The sequence below is a fragment of the Oncorhynchus clarkii genome, chromosome 12 (assembly GCF_045791955.1).
Source record: "Oncorhynchus clarkii lewisi isolate Uvic-CL-2024 chromosome 12, UVic_Ocla_1.0, whole genome shotgun sequence".
In the NCBI taxonomy this organism is placed as follows: Eukaryota; Metazoa; Chordata; class Actinopteri; order Salmoniformes; family Salmonidae; genus Oncorhynchus; species Oncorhynchus clarkii.
The window spans coordinates 84,230,028-84,244,490 of record NC_092158.1 but is presented as its reverse complement, the minus strand read 5'-3'; the positions used below and the strand labels follow the sequence as shown (position 1 = coordinate 84,244,490).

At 42.5% G+C, this 14,463-nt stretch overlaps 1 protein-coding gene across 1 annotated transcript in view; it reads left to right on the top strand.

Moving 5' to 3' along the window:
• The window catches only part of LOC139422325 (potassium channel subfamily T member 2-like), an 84,831-nt gene that overhangs the window by 906 nt on the left and 69,462 nt on the right, over window positions 1–14,463 (top strand). The window lies entirely within an intron of this gene.

Here is a 14,463-nt window from a genome sequence, read left to right as displayed (position 1 = left end):
CGCGTTTTAATTGGGATGAGTTTTGTCCTGGAGGCATAACTGAGCGATTTATGATAGATAGGCCAGCTGCAAAGTCAAAATTCATGACGAAAAACACTAACTTGCACCAAAACACATGCTTGTGGTCTTCTTCCTGAGTGGGTGTTTAAAATCACATCATTTAAGAAGACTATATGTACTGAACAAAAATATAAACGCACATGTAAAGTCTTGGTCCCATTTTCCATGAGCTGAAATAAAAGATCCCAGAAATGTTCCATATGTACAAAAAGCTTATTTCTCTCAAATTGGGTGCACAAATTTGTTTACATGCCTCTTGGTGAGTATTTTTCCTTTGCCAAGAGAATCCATCCACCAGACAGATGTGGCATATCAAGAAGCTGATTAAACAGCATGATCATTACACAGGTGCACCTTGTGTTGGGGACAATAAAATGCCACTCTAAAATGTGCAGTTTTGTCAGACAACACAATGCCACAGATGTCTCAAGTGTTGAGGGAGTGTGCAATTGGCATGCTAACTGCAGGAATGCCCAACAGAGCTGTTGCCAGATAATTGAATGTTCATATCTCGATCATCAGTGGCCGACAACGTCGTTTTAGAGAATTTGGCAGTACATCCAACTGGCCTCAAAACCGCAGACCACATGTAACCACGCCAGCCCAGGACCTCCACATCCGGCTGAGGCGTATTTATGTCTGTAATAAAGCCGCTTTGTGTGGAAAACTCATTCTGATTGGCTGGGCCTGACTCCCCAGTGGGTGGACCTGGCTCCCATGTGGGTGGGCCTATGCCCTCCCAGACCCACTCATGGCTGCGCTCCTGCCCAGTCATGTGAAATCCATAGATTAGGGCCAAATGAATGTATTTCAATTGACTGATTTCCTCCTATGAACTGTAACTCAGTAAAATCTTTGAAATTGTTGCATGTTGCGTTTATATTTTTGTTCAGTATAAAAAGGGTTGAAGAAGGCTTCCATTTGATCAACATTATCCAATACTACAGAGGCAGTAATACTACGGTTGATTGGCCCTGGTCTCAAAAATAAACAGTCATGCTATCACATTACTGAAACAATATCTGAGATATGTCACAAATGGGGTGTTATAATCATATTTGTCTCTCAGAGCTGAAAAGGACCCTAGCTTCACTTGCAATACTATTATTTCCCATGAACTCCCAAAGGTCTTATTGTTACGTGTGAAGTACAAGCCTTGTGGTCTGTGCATGGTCATCCTCTCACCAGTAGCCTCTTGTAATGTGTAACCTCACTCAGATGGGGAGAAAGATACATCCTGGTTACAGTTCAGTGGTGAAAGCCAAGGTTGTCTTTAGCACAGTGAGGCCCTTTCCTTTCTTCAGAATGCGGTTTGAATGTGATCTACATAGATATCTGTCCATCCAACCCCTAGAAAGAGTAGAAGATCAGTCTTCTTCGTATTAACTAAAACACCGTAGCCAAATGTCTGAGGAGGAGGATGGAAAATGCATATGAAGTGGGGAACATAGGGGCCATAAACATCGGGACTGTCCCCATTGTCTGCATGGCTGAGAGCTTCCAGGAACACTGAGCAGATGTGCTTCAACTGCTGCTCCCAGAGAGAGCACATTGTTGTACTACTTATGTATAATATATTCCCTGCTGTAGTGTTTTGGAGATGGCTGGATGCTCATCACTCCAAAGGCTTCAGCAGGCACAGTGCTGCTCAGAGCGACACTGTGGGATCTCTTCATGTTCACTCTGCACTCCTCTTTGTTGAATGTGGCAGCAGACACACTCTCACAAACTCTCACACACACACACACACACACACACACACACACACACACACACACACACACACACACACACACACACACACACACACACACACACACCTCCTCTAATCACACACCCAGCAGTTGGAACTGAGTGCCACTCCTCTTCAATGGGACTGGGTTTCAATAAGAGAAAAGTGACTAAATGATGTTCGAAGCTGGTGTGGTGATGGGAATGTAAGGGTTTGAGTGTGTGTGTGTGTGTGTGGGGGGGGGGGGGGTTGAGTGTGTGTGTGCGTGTGTGTGTGAGGTCATGTGAGAGAGAGTTAGTGAGAAAAAGAGTGAGCGAAAGACAGAGACAGAATGAAAGCGAGAAGGAGGGATGCAGGGCATTTTATCCTATCCTGATTCATGGTGTTGATCCCAATGGCTGTGGGAGTATTACCAGGTAAAAATGGACTCAGTGCAGGAGAGAGTCGGCTGATTAATGGTGACAGACAGCTTAATTCCCAGGCTGAATCACAGACAGTTTGTCCCGCATGTCACAATGTTTACTCTATTAATCAATGCTTCAACACTCTCACACTTACACACACACACACACTTACACACACACACACACACACACACACACACACACACACACACACACACACACACACACACACACACACACACACACACACACACACACACACACACACACGGAAACAAACAAACACGTACATACTCACACTAGGATCCTCACACATGCTTACATATGCACACATACACACGTACATATCACATACTCACACACACACACAGCCAGAGAATGTTCACATATCTACGTACATAGTCACACATGTTCACACATCTTGCACGCATAAGTCATATTTTTTCACATACACACACATTGTGCTCTGGGAAAACACACATTACTGAGCCCTTTAACTCCCCCTCCACTCACTCCGTCGCCCATGGACCCTCTTCCCCCTTCACTATTTCCTCAACACATGGTTCCATGTCGTTACTTTACCCTCCTTGAACTCCCTCCTCCCCTTTCCATGTTTGTTTTGATTGCTGGAGTGCCTCTTGTCTTCACACACCACAAATACTCTGCTCAGACTTCCACTGAAGTAGCCTCGTGGCAAACATTCCTGTAAGCTCGCGAGATCAGGCGGCCGGCCGCTCAAGGCCTCTCGTCTGGATTCTGAATTCTGAATTTAACTACAGCAGTGGTGATATTGTATGGTTTATGCTGTGATATGCTAAAAAAATTCATTTGTCAACTATCAGCGAACACTATTGTTACAGACAGTACCTTCTGTTAGCAGATATGACACAAGTTTTGTAAACGTTCATCCTGAGATGAAATGCAATGATCACCACAACAGACAAGAGTTTACAGCTTGAAGTACAGCTGTAAACTCTTGTTATTTTCTGCCGATTATTGCCTTTCAGCTCAGAGTGAACCTTTACAATTGCTTCCCTCGTTTGTTTGACCTATCATCATCGTATAGGTCAGGTGAAGGGAGCTGGACTTGCTCCCTCATTGGTTGTTCCTTGTGAGCGGTTATGGAGTTGTCTAGTGACGAGGATATTTTCCTTTCATTAGTAAAGCAGTGATGGTCTTGAATCAAGCACTTGATGGACCATTTGTACACAACCCAGAGCTTAATACTTCATCAAGTGTTTGTTTGATGGTTGTCTATACACAACAAGAATAATGTCTGTGCAGCCTTCATACTTGGCGCTCACTATGGCATGGCAATCTATTCAAGTGCCAATGTTTCGCTCCAACACCCACTTGCCAGTCTGAGGTTGGATGACACACACACACACACACACACAGACACACACAGTTTATGACACACACAGAGGGAAAGGAATCCCCCCACAGTATGACTTGTTTGGCTGAATTGTTTAGAGTGGAGTGAGACAGTCTCATCACAGCAGCCAGTCTCATTGGGGCTTAGAGCAAAGTCTGGTATTATCATACAAATGAGAGCTTTTTGTCTTTAAGACTAAATCTCTTTTTGACCGTCGCCTTCCCCCATCATCCCTCATTCAATCTCACCCACATCTCTGCTATTTTCTCTTCCAATGCTCCAGCTCCTTCTGGCTCAATTTGGCAAGGATGAAAGAACCGGAACATGATTAGTAGCCATTGAAACTGCTAATATTCATAGTCTGCTTCTCCCTGATCACTATGAGGAAGTGATCTGTTGCTGCTCAATATCTAGATCTGAGATGGGTTTTACATCTTGTAAATCAACTCATCTAATGTGATTCTCCAATAAGGAATCCAGCATTACAGAGAATTATGCAGCACAATGGTTGATACGAGGGACAGAATAGTACAAGGAGAGTGATACAGAGATACAGATGGAGTCTGTGATCAGATCTGAGGCAGGGAGAGAGGAGGTGGTGGAGGTGAGAGGGGCATTGTGGGTGTCAGAGTCCACAAAGCTCTAATGAGCTTCCTGATTGATGTGAAGTTTTTTGGGTAACCCTCCAACACACCCAGTAGGTAAACATTAGCATCAAAGGAAACACACAAAAAAACAGTTTTAATGTGCATTAATTTGGTTGAGGTTTTTAATTGGCAGGCAGAATCATCCACAATGTTTAGCCCTGAAGCTGAGGCACGGCAGGCAGATAATGGTGGCATCTCAGCCTTGACAAATTAAACAGTGCCGGTGACCCTGACTTTTATTGACAAAAATAAACTGGACCTGCCTCCATACTCTGTATCATAATAATACTGTATAATACTGGGGCTGCCTCCATACTCTGTATCATAATAATACTGTATAATGCTGGGGCTGCCTACATACTCTGTATCATAATAATACTGTATAATGCTGGGGCTGCCTCCATACTCTGAATCATAATAATACTGTATAATGTTGGGGCTGCCTCCATACTCTGTATCATAATAATACTGTATAATGCTGGAGCTGCCTCCATACTCTGTATCATAATAATACTGTATAATGTTGGGTCTGCCTCCATACTCTGACGCATAATAATACTGTATAATGTTGGGGCTGCCTCCATACTCTGTATCATAATAATACTGTATAATGTTGGGTCTGCCTCCATACTCTGACGCATAATAATACTGTATAATGCTGGGGCTGCCTCCATACTCTGAATCATAATAATACTGTATAATGCTGGAGCTGCCTCCATACTCTGTATCATAATAATACTGTATAATGTTGGGTCTGCCTCCATACTCTGACGCATAATAATACTGTATAATGTTGGGGCTGCCTCCATACTCTATCATAATAATACTGTATAATGCTGGAGCTGCCTCCATACTCTGTATCATAATTAAGCAATAAGGCAGGAGCATGTGTGATATATGGCTAAAATATCATTGCTAAGGGCAGTTATTTTGCACGCGCAAACCGGAGTATATCATATACCCCCAAGGTGCCTTATTGCTATTATAAACTGGTTACTAACGGAATTAGTACAGTAAAAATAAATGTTTTGTCATACCCATGTTATGAGGACTGATAGACCACGGCTTTAAGGTAATCAGCATTCAGGGCTCGAACCACCTGGTTTATAATATTTTATAATGCTGCGTCTGCCTCCCTACTGTGCACAATATTGCTATCTCCCCTCTCGTGGTCTAAGTAAGAATGCTATGTATCGGAACATTGTGTACCTCACCTGTGGTCACAGTGTAATGTATAAAACCTCCCTCTGTGCAGTGTTCCTCTCCTAGCCTTAAGAGTGTTAAGTATGATAATTGACTGCTAAGAGATACAGTAGGGATCATTTGATAAGAACTTGTTGAATCCACAGTGTGATATTATTTATTTAACCTTTGTTTTGACTGGGAAGATTGAGACCTAGATCTCTTTTCCAAATGTGCCCTGTATAATACAATAATAAATACAAAATATATATACACTGTATATACAAAAGGATGTGGGCACCCCTTTAAATTAGTGGATTCGGCTATTTCAGCCACGTATTAAATCGAGCACACAACCATGCAATGTCCATAGACAAACATTGGCAGTAGAATGGCCTTATTGACGAGCTCGGTGACTTTCTACGTGGCACAGTCATAGGATGCCATCTTTCCAACATATCAGTTCATAAAATGTCTGCCCTACTAGAGCTGTCCCGGTCAACTGTAAGTGCTGTTATTGTGAAGTGGAAATGTCTAGGAGCAACAATGGTTCAGCCACGAAGTCGTAGGCAGTACAAGCTCACAGAACAGATTTTCTGTCCTCGGTTGCAACACTCACTACCGAGTTCCAAACTGCCCCTGGAAGCAACGTTAACACAATAACTTTTCATTGGGAGCTTCATGAAATGGGCTGGAGGTGGTGTAAAGCTCGCCGCCATTGGAGCATTGGAAACACGTTCTCTGGAGTGATGAATCACACTGTCCGACGGACGAATGTGGGTTTGGCGGATGCCAGGAGAACACTACCTGCCCCAATGCATAGTGTGAAGTTCAACTGTAAAGTTTGGTGGAGGCAAAATAATGGTCTCGTGCTGTTTATCATGGTTCGGGCTAAGCCCTTTAGTTTCAGTGAAGGGAAATCTTAAGCATACAATGACATTTTATATGATTCTGTGCTACCAACTTTGTGGCAACAGTTTGGAAAAGGCCCTTTCCTGTTTCAGCATGACAATGCCCCTGTGCACAAAGCGAGGTCCACACAGAAATAGTTTGTCGAGATCGGTGTAGAAGAACTTGACTGGCCTGCACAGAGCCCTGACCTCAACCCCATCAAACACCTTTGGGATGAATTGGAACACCGACTGAAAGCCAGGCCTAATCGCCCAACATCAGTGGCCAACCTCACTAATGCTTTGGTGGCTAAATGGAAGCTAGTCCCCGCAGCACAGCACCACTTCTTGTTTTTTTTATGAGAAATGTTACAGTGATGAAAATTCCAAATTGTCTGTATAAACAAAAAAACATACAGTTCTGACAGACATACAGTACGTATCCCACCAGACATGCCACCAGTGGTCTCTTCACAGTCCCCAAGTCCAAAACAAATTTAGGGCAACGCATAGTATTGTATTGAGCTATGGTTACATGAAACTCCCTTCCGTCTCAAATTATGAAAACAAACAACAAAATCAGCTTTAAAAAACGAATAAAACAACACCTCGCAGCCTCTCCCCTATCTGACCTAAATAACATATATACAGTGTATTTGGAAAGTATTCAGACCCCTTGACTTTTTCTACATTTTGTTACGTTGCAGCCTTATTCTAAAATGGATTACATTTTAAAACATCCTCATCAATCTGCACACAATACCCCATAATGACAAAGTGAAAACAGGCTTTTATTACAAATGCATAAGTATTCAGACCCTCTGCTATGAGCCTCGAAATTGAGCTCAGGGGCATTCTTTTTTCATTGGAGTCCTCCTATGGTAAATTCAATTGATTGGATATAATTTGGAAAAGCACACATCTGTCTATATAAGGTCCCACAGTTGACAGTGCATGTCACAGCAAAAAAAAAACATGAGGTCAAAGGAATTGTTCGTAGAGCTCAGAGACAGGATGCAGCATGGAAGGTCCCCAAGAACACAGTGGCCTCCATCCTTCTTAAGTGGAAGAAGTTTGGAACCACCAAGAACCAGATGGCCACTCTGAGACAGCTCCAGAATTCCTCTGTGGAGATGGGAGAACCTTCCAGAAGGACAACCATCTCTGCAGCACTCCACCAAACAGGCCAAGACGGAAACCACTCCTCAGTAAAAGGCACATGACAGTTGGAGTTTGCCAAAAGGCACCTAAATGACTCTCAGAACATGAGAAACAAGATTCTCTGGTCTGGTGAAACCAAGATTGAACTCTTTGGCCTGAATGCCAAGCTTCATGTCTGAAGGAAACCTGGCAGCATGGTGGTGATTAGCATCATGCTGTGGGGATGTTTTTCAGCGGCAGGGACTGAGAGACTAGTCAGGATCAAGGGAAGGAAGAACGGAGCAAAGTACAGAGAGATCCTTGATGAAAACCTGCTACAGAGCGCTCAGGATCTCATACTGTGGGCGAAGGTTCACCTTTCAACAGGACAACGACCCTAAGCACACAGCCAAGACAACACAGAATTGGCTTCGGGACAAGTCTCTGAATGTCCTTGAGTGGCCCAGCCAGAGCCTGGACTTGAACCCGTCTATGCATGTGTGTGTGAGCTTATGTTGTCTGCATTGTGTGTTGGAGTGTGTGAGTGTGTGGATAGAATATAGTGAGTGTGCATAGAGCCAGTGCAAGAGAGTAAGTGTAGTATGTGTGAGTGTGTGGATAGAGTATAGTGAGTGTGTGGATAGAGTATAGCGAGTGTGTGGATAGAGTATAGCGAGTGTGTGGATAGAGTATAGTGAGTATGTGGATAGAGTATAGTGAGTGTGTGGATAGAGTATAGTGAGTGTGCATAGAATATAGTGAGTGTGCACAGAGTATAGTGAGTGTGTGGATAGAGTATAGTGAGTGTGCATAGAGTATAGTGAGTGTGCATAGAGTACAGTGAGCGTGCATAGAGTATAGTGAGTGTGCATAGAGTATAGTGAGTGTGTGCATAGAGTATAGTGAGTGTGTGGATAGAGTATATTAAGTGTGTGGATAGAGTATAGTGAGTGTGTGGATAGAGTATAGTGAGTGCGCATAGAGTTTAGTGAGTGTGTGGATAGAGTATAGCGAGTGTGTGGATAGAGTATAGTGAGTGTGCATAGAGTATAGTGAGCGTGCATAGAGTATAGTGAGCGTGCATAGAGTATAGTGAGTGTGTGGATAGAGTATAGTGAGTGTGTGGATAGAGTATAGTAAGTGTGTGGATAGAGTATAGTGAGTGTGTGGACAGAGTATAGTGAGTGTGTGGATAGAGTATAGTGAGTGTGTGGATAGAGTATAGTGAGTGTGCATAGAGTATAGTGAGTGTGCATAGAGTACAGTGAGCGTGCATAGAGTATAGTGAGTGTGCATAGAGTATAGTGAGTGTGTGCATAGAGTATAGTGAGTGTGTGGATAGAGTATATTAAGTGTGTGGATAGAGTATAGTGAGTGTGTGGATAGAGTATAGTGAGTGTGTGGATAGAGTATAGTGAGTGCGCATAGAGTTTAGTGAGTGTGTGGATATAGTATAGCGAGTGTGTGGATAGAGTATAGTGAGTGTGCATAGAGTATAGTGAGCGTGCATAGAGTATAGTGAGCGTGCATAGAGTATAGTGAGTGTGTGGATAGAGTATAGTGAGTGTGTGGATAGAGTATAGTAAGTGTGTGGATAGAGTATATTAAGTGTGTGGATAGAGTATAGTGAGTGTGTGGATAGAGTATAGTGAGTGTGTGGATAGAGTATAGTGAGTGCGCATAGAGTTTAGTGAGTGTGTGGATAGAGTATAGCGAGTGTGTGGACAGAGTATAGCGAGTGTGCAGAGAGTATAGTGAGTGTGCATAGAGTATAGTGAGCGTGCATAGAGTATAGTGAGCGTGCATAGAGTATAGTGAGTGTGTGGATAGAGTATAGTGAGTGTGTGGATAGAGTATAGTAAGTGTGTGGATAGAGTATAGTGAGTGTGTGGATAGAGTATAGTGAGTGTGTGGACAGAGTATAGTGAGTGTGTGGATAGAGTATAGTGAGTGTGTGGATAGAGTATAGTGAGTGTGTGGATAGAGTATAGTGAGTGTGTGGACAGAGTATAGTGAGTGTGTGGATAGAGTATAGTGAGTGTGTGGATAGAGTATAGTGAGTGTGTGGATAGAGTATTGCGAGTGTGTGGATAGAGTATTGCGAGTGTGTGGATAGAGTATAGTGAGTGTGCATAGAGTATAGTGAGTGTGTGGATAGAGTATAGTGAGTGTGTGGATAGAGTATAGTGCGTGTGTGGATAGAGTATAGTGAGTGTGCATAGAGTATAGTGAGTGTGTGGACAGAGTATAGTGAGTGTGTGGATAGAGTATAGTGAGTGTGTGGATAGAGTATAGTGAGTGTGTTGATATAGTATAGTGAGTGTGCATAGAGTATAGTGAGTGTGCATAGAGTTTAGTGAGTGTGTGAATAGAGTATAGTGAGTGTGCATAGAGTATAGTGAGTGTGTGGACAGAGTATAGTGAGTGTGCATAGAGTATAGTGAGTGTGTTGATAGAGTATAGTGAGTGTGTGGGTAGAGTATAGTGAGTGTGCATAGAGTATAGTGAGTGTACATAGAGTATAGTGAGTGTGTGGATAGAGCATAGTGAGTGTGCATAGAGTATAGTGAGTGTGTTGATAGAGTATAGTGAGTGTGCATAGAGTATAGTGGGTGTGTTGGCAGAGTATAGTGAGTGTGCATAGAGTATAGTGAGTGGGCATAGGGTGTAGTGAGTGTGTGGATAGAGTATAGTGAGTGTGCATAGAGTATAGTGAGTGTGTGGATAGAGTATAGTGAGTGTGCATAGAGTATAGTGAGTGTGCATAGAGTATAGTGAGTGTGCATAGAGTCAGTGCAAAAAAAATAAAGAAAAAATATATAATAAAGGGGATCAATGTAAATAGTCTGGTGGCCATTTGATTAAGTGTTCAGCAGTCTTATGGCTTAGGGGTAGAAGCTGTTCAGGATCCTTTTTGTCCCAGACTTGGTCGCCTCGATACCGCTCGTTGTAGGGTAGCAGAGAGAACAGTCTATTTATTATTTTTTTTTATTTAACTTTTATTTAACTATGACTTGGGTGGCTGGAGTCTTTGACCATTTTTAGGGCCTTCCTCTGACACCGCATGTTATAGATGTCCTGGCTGGCAGTGAGTTCGGACCCAGTGATGTACTGGGCTGTACGCCCTACCCTCTGTAGCACCTTGCCGCCGAATGCTGAGCAGTTGCCATACCAAGCGGTGATGCAGCCATTTAAGATGCTCTCAATGGTTTAGCTGTATAACTTTTTGAGGATCTGAGGGCCCATGCCCACTGTACCCCTGTACATTGACTCTGTAATGGTACTCTGTGTGTATAGTCAAGTTATTGTTACTCATTGTGTATTTATTTCTCGTGTTATTATTATTATTATTATTATTTTCTCTCTGCATCATTGGGAAGGGCCCGTAAGTAAGTGATTTGAAGGGAACGTAAAGTTGTGAGAACATTTGTTGTTAGCTGGGTAGAGCTTGGCTAGAAATCGGTTTGAGTAAAAGGGTATTGAGCACACTTACTTACTGTCATTGGGGCCTGCACAGTGCACAGCCCTGGTAAATGATAACTTTCATTTTGTGTACAGGGGGAAAGGGCGAGCATCGGAGGCTCAAGCAAGGATAAACAATCACATCAGTCACAGTGCAGAAGACAACTAGTGTTTTCCGTCATATCATACTAACTGTATACAGCCACATGATCTTCCTCACCCCAGGCCTGTGGTTGGCCTGAGGCAGCTGTAGCGAGGATAGACCAATGGGATAGACCAGAGAGCCTTGAGCAGATCGTGAGTGGTTATCTTATTCTCAGGCAGTGAGGCGCACGGCCTCTGAGGGAGCGGCTGCATTAAATCCACAGTTTTGTTTAACAAATGTTTATTTCCTGCCCAACCGCTATGCGTTAATGAGCCTGGTATGAGTATTCCCCAACCGCTATGCGTTAATGAGCCTGGTATGAGTATTCCCCAACCGCTATGCGTTAATGAGCCTGGTATGAGTATTCCCCAACCGCTATGCGTTAATGAGCCTGGTATGAGTATTCCCCAACCGCTATGCGTTAATGAGCCTGGTATGAGTATTCCCCAACCGCTATGCGTTAATGAGCCTGGTATGAGTATTCCCCAAATACAAGGGGCGGCTAGCGCCCAGCCTATTGGCTGCCTCTGCTGAACTGGGGTCAGTGCTGTGTGCTTCAGATAGGTGAGGCCTTGTGATATCAGTGTGTGTGGGGGGGGGGGCGATGGCAGTAATCGGCCAGCCAAAATTACCACAGTACCTGTTCGAATATCAGAAAAACATATATTCTGTATTTTTATTATTATTATTTATTTATTTTGCTATTCTAATGATTATACTGTATATTAAATAGTTATGACGGTTATTTTATTTTCATGACGGTCTCCGTCCATAACCGTCGGTTACGCGGTTATACAGTAATTGTGCCAGCCTATGTAGCAGTACACTGAAGCATGGGAATCAGAAGTAAACCTATACACCTGAGTAATGATGACAGATAGACTACAGGGATGGGTGTTTTCATAGAAATGTCAAGCATTAAATCCAAGGCCTCCTTCAATGTTATGTTACATAAAGTCTTGTGTCATAGTTACCCATATAGCCTGTTAGGCTGTCAACTTCATGTTCTCCTGAGGGCTTGTTACTGAAAAATACACTACCGTTAAAAAGTTTGGGGTCACGTAGAAATGCAAATTAATTACTTAAAAATCATACAATGTGATTTTCTGGATTTTTGTTTTAAATTCTGTCTCTCACAGTTGAAGTGTACCTATGATAAAAATCACAGACCTCTACATGCTTTGTAAGTAGGAAAACCTGCAAAATAGGCAGTGTATCAAACATTCCCCACTGTATATATATATATATATATTTTTTTTTTTTTAACATTTATTTTACACATACAGTGACTCTTTGCTGACCTCTTTACACCACACATGATTTTATCCACAAACTGGTTATGAATATGTTGTGTAAGATAAGACCTACACAATGCTATCTAGTAAAACTATTGTAAATTCCCAAAAGCCAGGCTTTACAGTTTTTTTCGATTGCTAAACGACAATGGGCACAACTAAAGTCACATGTGCAAAACTCTAACTATAGTCTGCACTACCAACAGTCACCTGAGCTAAACAGTTCACATCACCTGCAAAACTCATTCCAAGCAACACAACTCTTAACACATGGCTCAAAACACGCTCAGTGCAGCCAAACACTATGCACAACCCTCACTGAGATAACACACACTGTCACTCAGAACACACTGAGAGTAAAAACACTAGCATCAAACACCAATACAGAAAATACAAACTTTTCATCTTTACAGTTTGAACAATTTCAGTGACTTCATACAAAGTAATATTTTCTTCAAAGAAAAGAGTGACATTCTTTCACATGATTTATTAAATTTTTTAGAACATAACAATTCTTTAAGGTAAATGAAAATTAGCAGTTTGCTTCAATAGTCTGTAGTAATTTACGGAATTACAGTAATGAGAAAAAAAGGGTAGAAACTAAAAGTACATACTGTAATTCAAACAAATAATTGAGGGGCTAATCCTGCCTCTCTCTAGCATCAGGCCACAGGTTTTCTTCAACATCACATCTAATGTTTTCTCTTGCCATGCACCTGGGGAAGAACCTTCTGTAGTGCCTTATCCATCCCTGGCAGTCCTCTGGACTCGTGTCCTCACATCCGGCACGCATGGCTTCCAAAAGAGACATTTGGTCATGTGGGTGGTGACCAAACACTTTCCACCTCCAGGCAGAGAAAAACTCCTCTATTGGGTTGAGGAAGGGTGAATATGCAGGCAGGTACAAAACCATAAATCTGTGATGTGCTGCAAACCAATCTGTGACAGCTGCAGAGTGGTGAAAAGCAACGTTATTGCAAACTATGACAAAAACTTGGGGGTTTCTTACTGGCTCCCCCTGTTCTGCTGGCACTAGCTGAGCATAGAGCTGTTCTAGGAAAGCTATAAGCCTTTCTGTGTTGTATGGGCCAATGAGTGGTGTGTTGAGAAGCAAACCATCATTGGCCATTGCAGCACACATGGTGATATTTCCCCCCCTTTGGCCTGGAACCTCCACAGTGGCCCTTTGACCTATAACATTCCTTCCTCTGCGCCGTGTTTTGGCAAGGTTAAATCCAGCTTCATCGATAAATACAAATGAATGTGGTCTTTCCAGTGCTTCCACCTCCATTACTCTCTGAAAAACAGTAAGTGCACAGTTTTACTGTAGAAATGCTAGTGTTTTTTTTTACTGTAAATATTTTGTATAGCTGTGTATGTAACCTCAGACGTCTTACCTGGACATATTGGTATCTTTGCTCTTTTACCCGTTCTCTCGAACGGTACAGTGTATAACTGTTTCATTGCAACTTGGTGTTTCTTTAGGACTTGAGCAATAGTTGTTGTGCTGACAGAATTAACATTTTCAAATATATCATTATCAGCCAGCACTCTATCTTGAATCTCCCGCAGTTTTATTGCATTGTTGACAACAACCATGTCAACAATAGCATTTTCCTGCGCATCTGAAAATATTTTTCCTCTTCCCCCTGTTGGGGGCAGCCTTTGGGTCCTGTTGTAAAAATATATTTTACAGTCAAACTTACTGTAATATATATCTGTGTAAATATTCTATAATTGCAATACAAAATAGATTCCTGTAATGTTTTCATTTACTGTAAGGATGTAACTCTCACCTGTTTGCATGATGGAAAATTCGCATTACAGATGCCACTGTGGATCTTTGCAGATTGGGTTGCACCCTCAACCCTGCCTCTCTCAATGAGAGACCATGGTTCACGACATGGTCTATAAGTGTAGCCCTTATTTCATCTGAAATAACAGCTCTTTGTCTTCTTTGTCTTCCTCCACGCATCCGCCCTCTCCCTGCCACCCTTCTCCCTCCACGAACCCATCTTCCTTGTTCCATTTCCAAAATGAGTCTTTCTGAGCTCTACCTATATATACTGTAATATGTGTGTGTGTTCACTAACAAGTCTAAAACAAGACACCTGCTTAGCCTTTCAGCTGA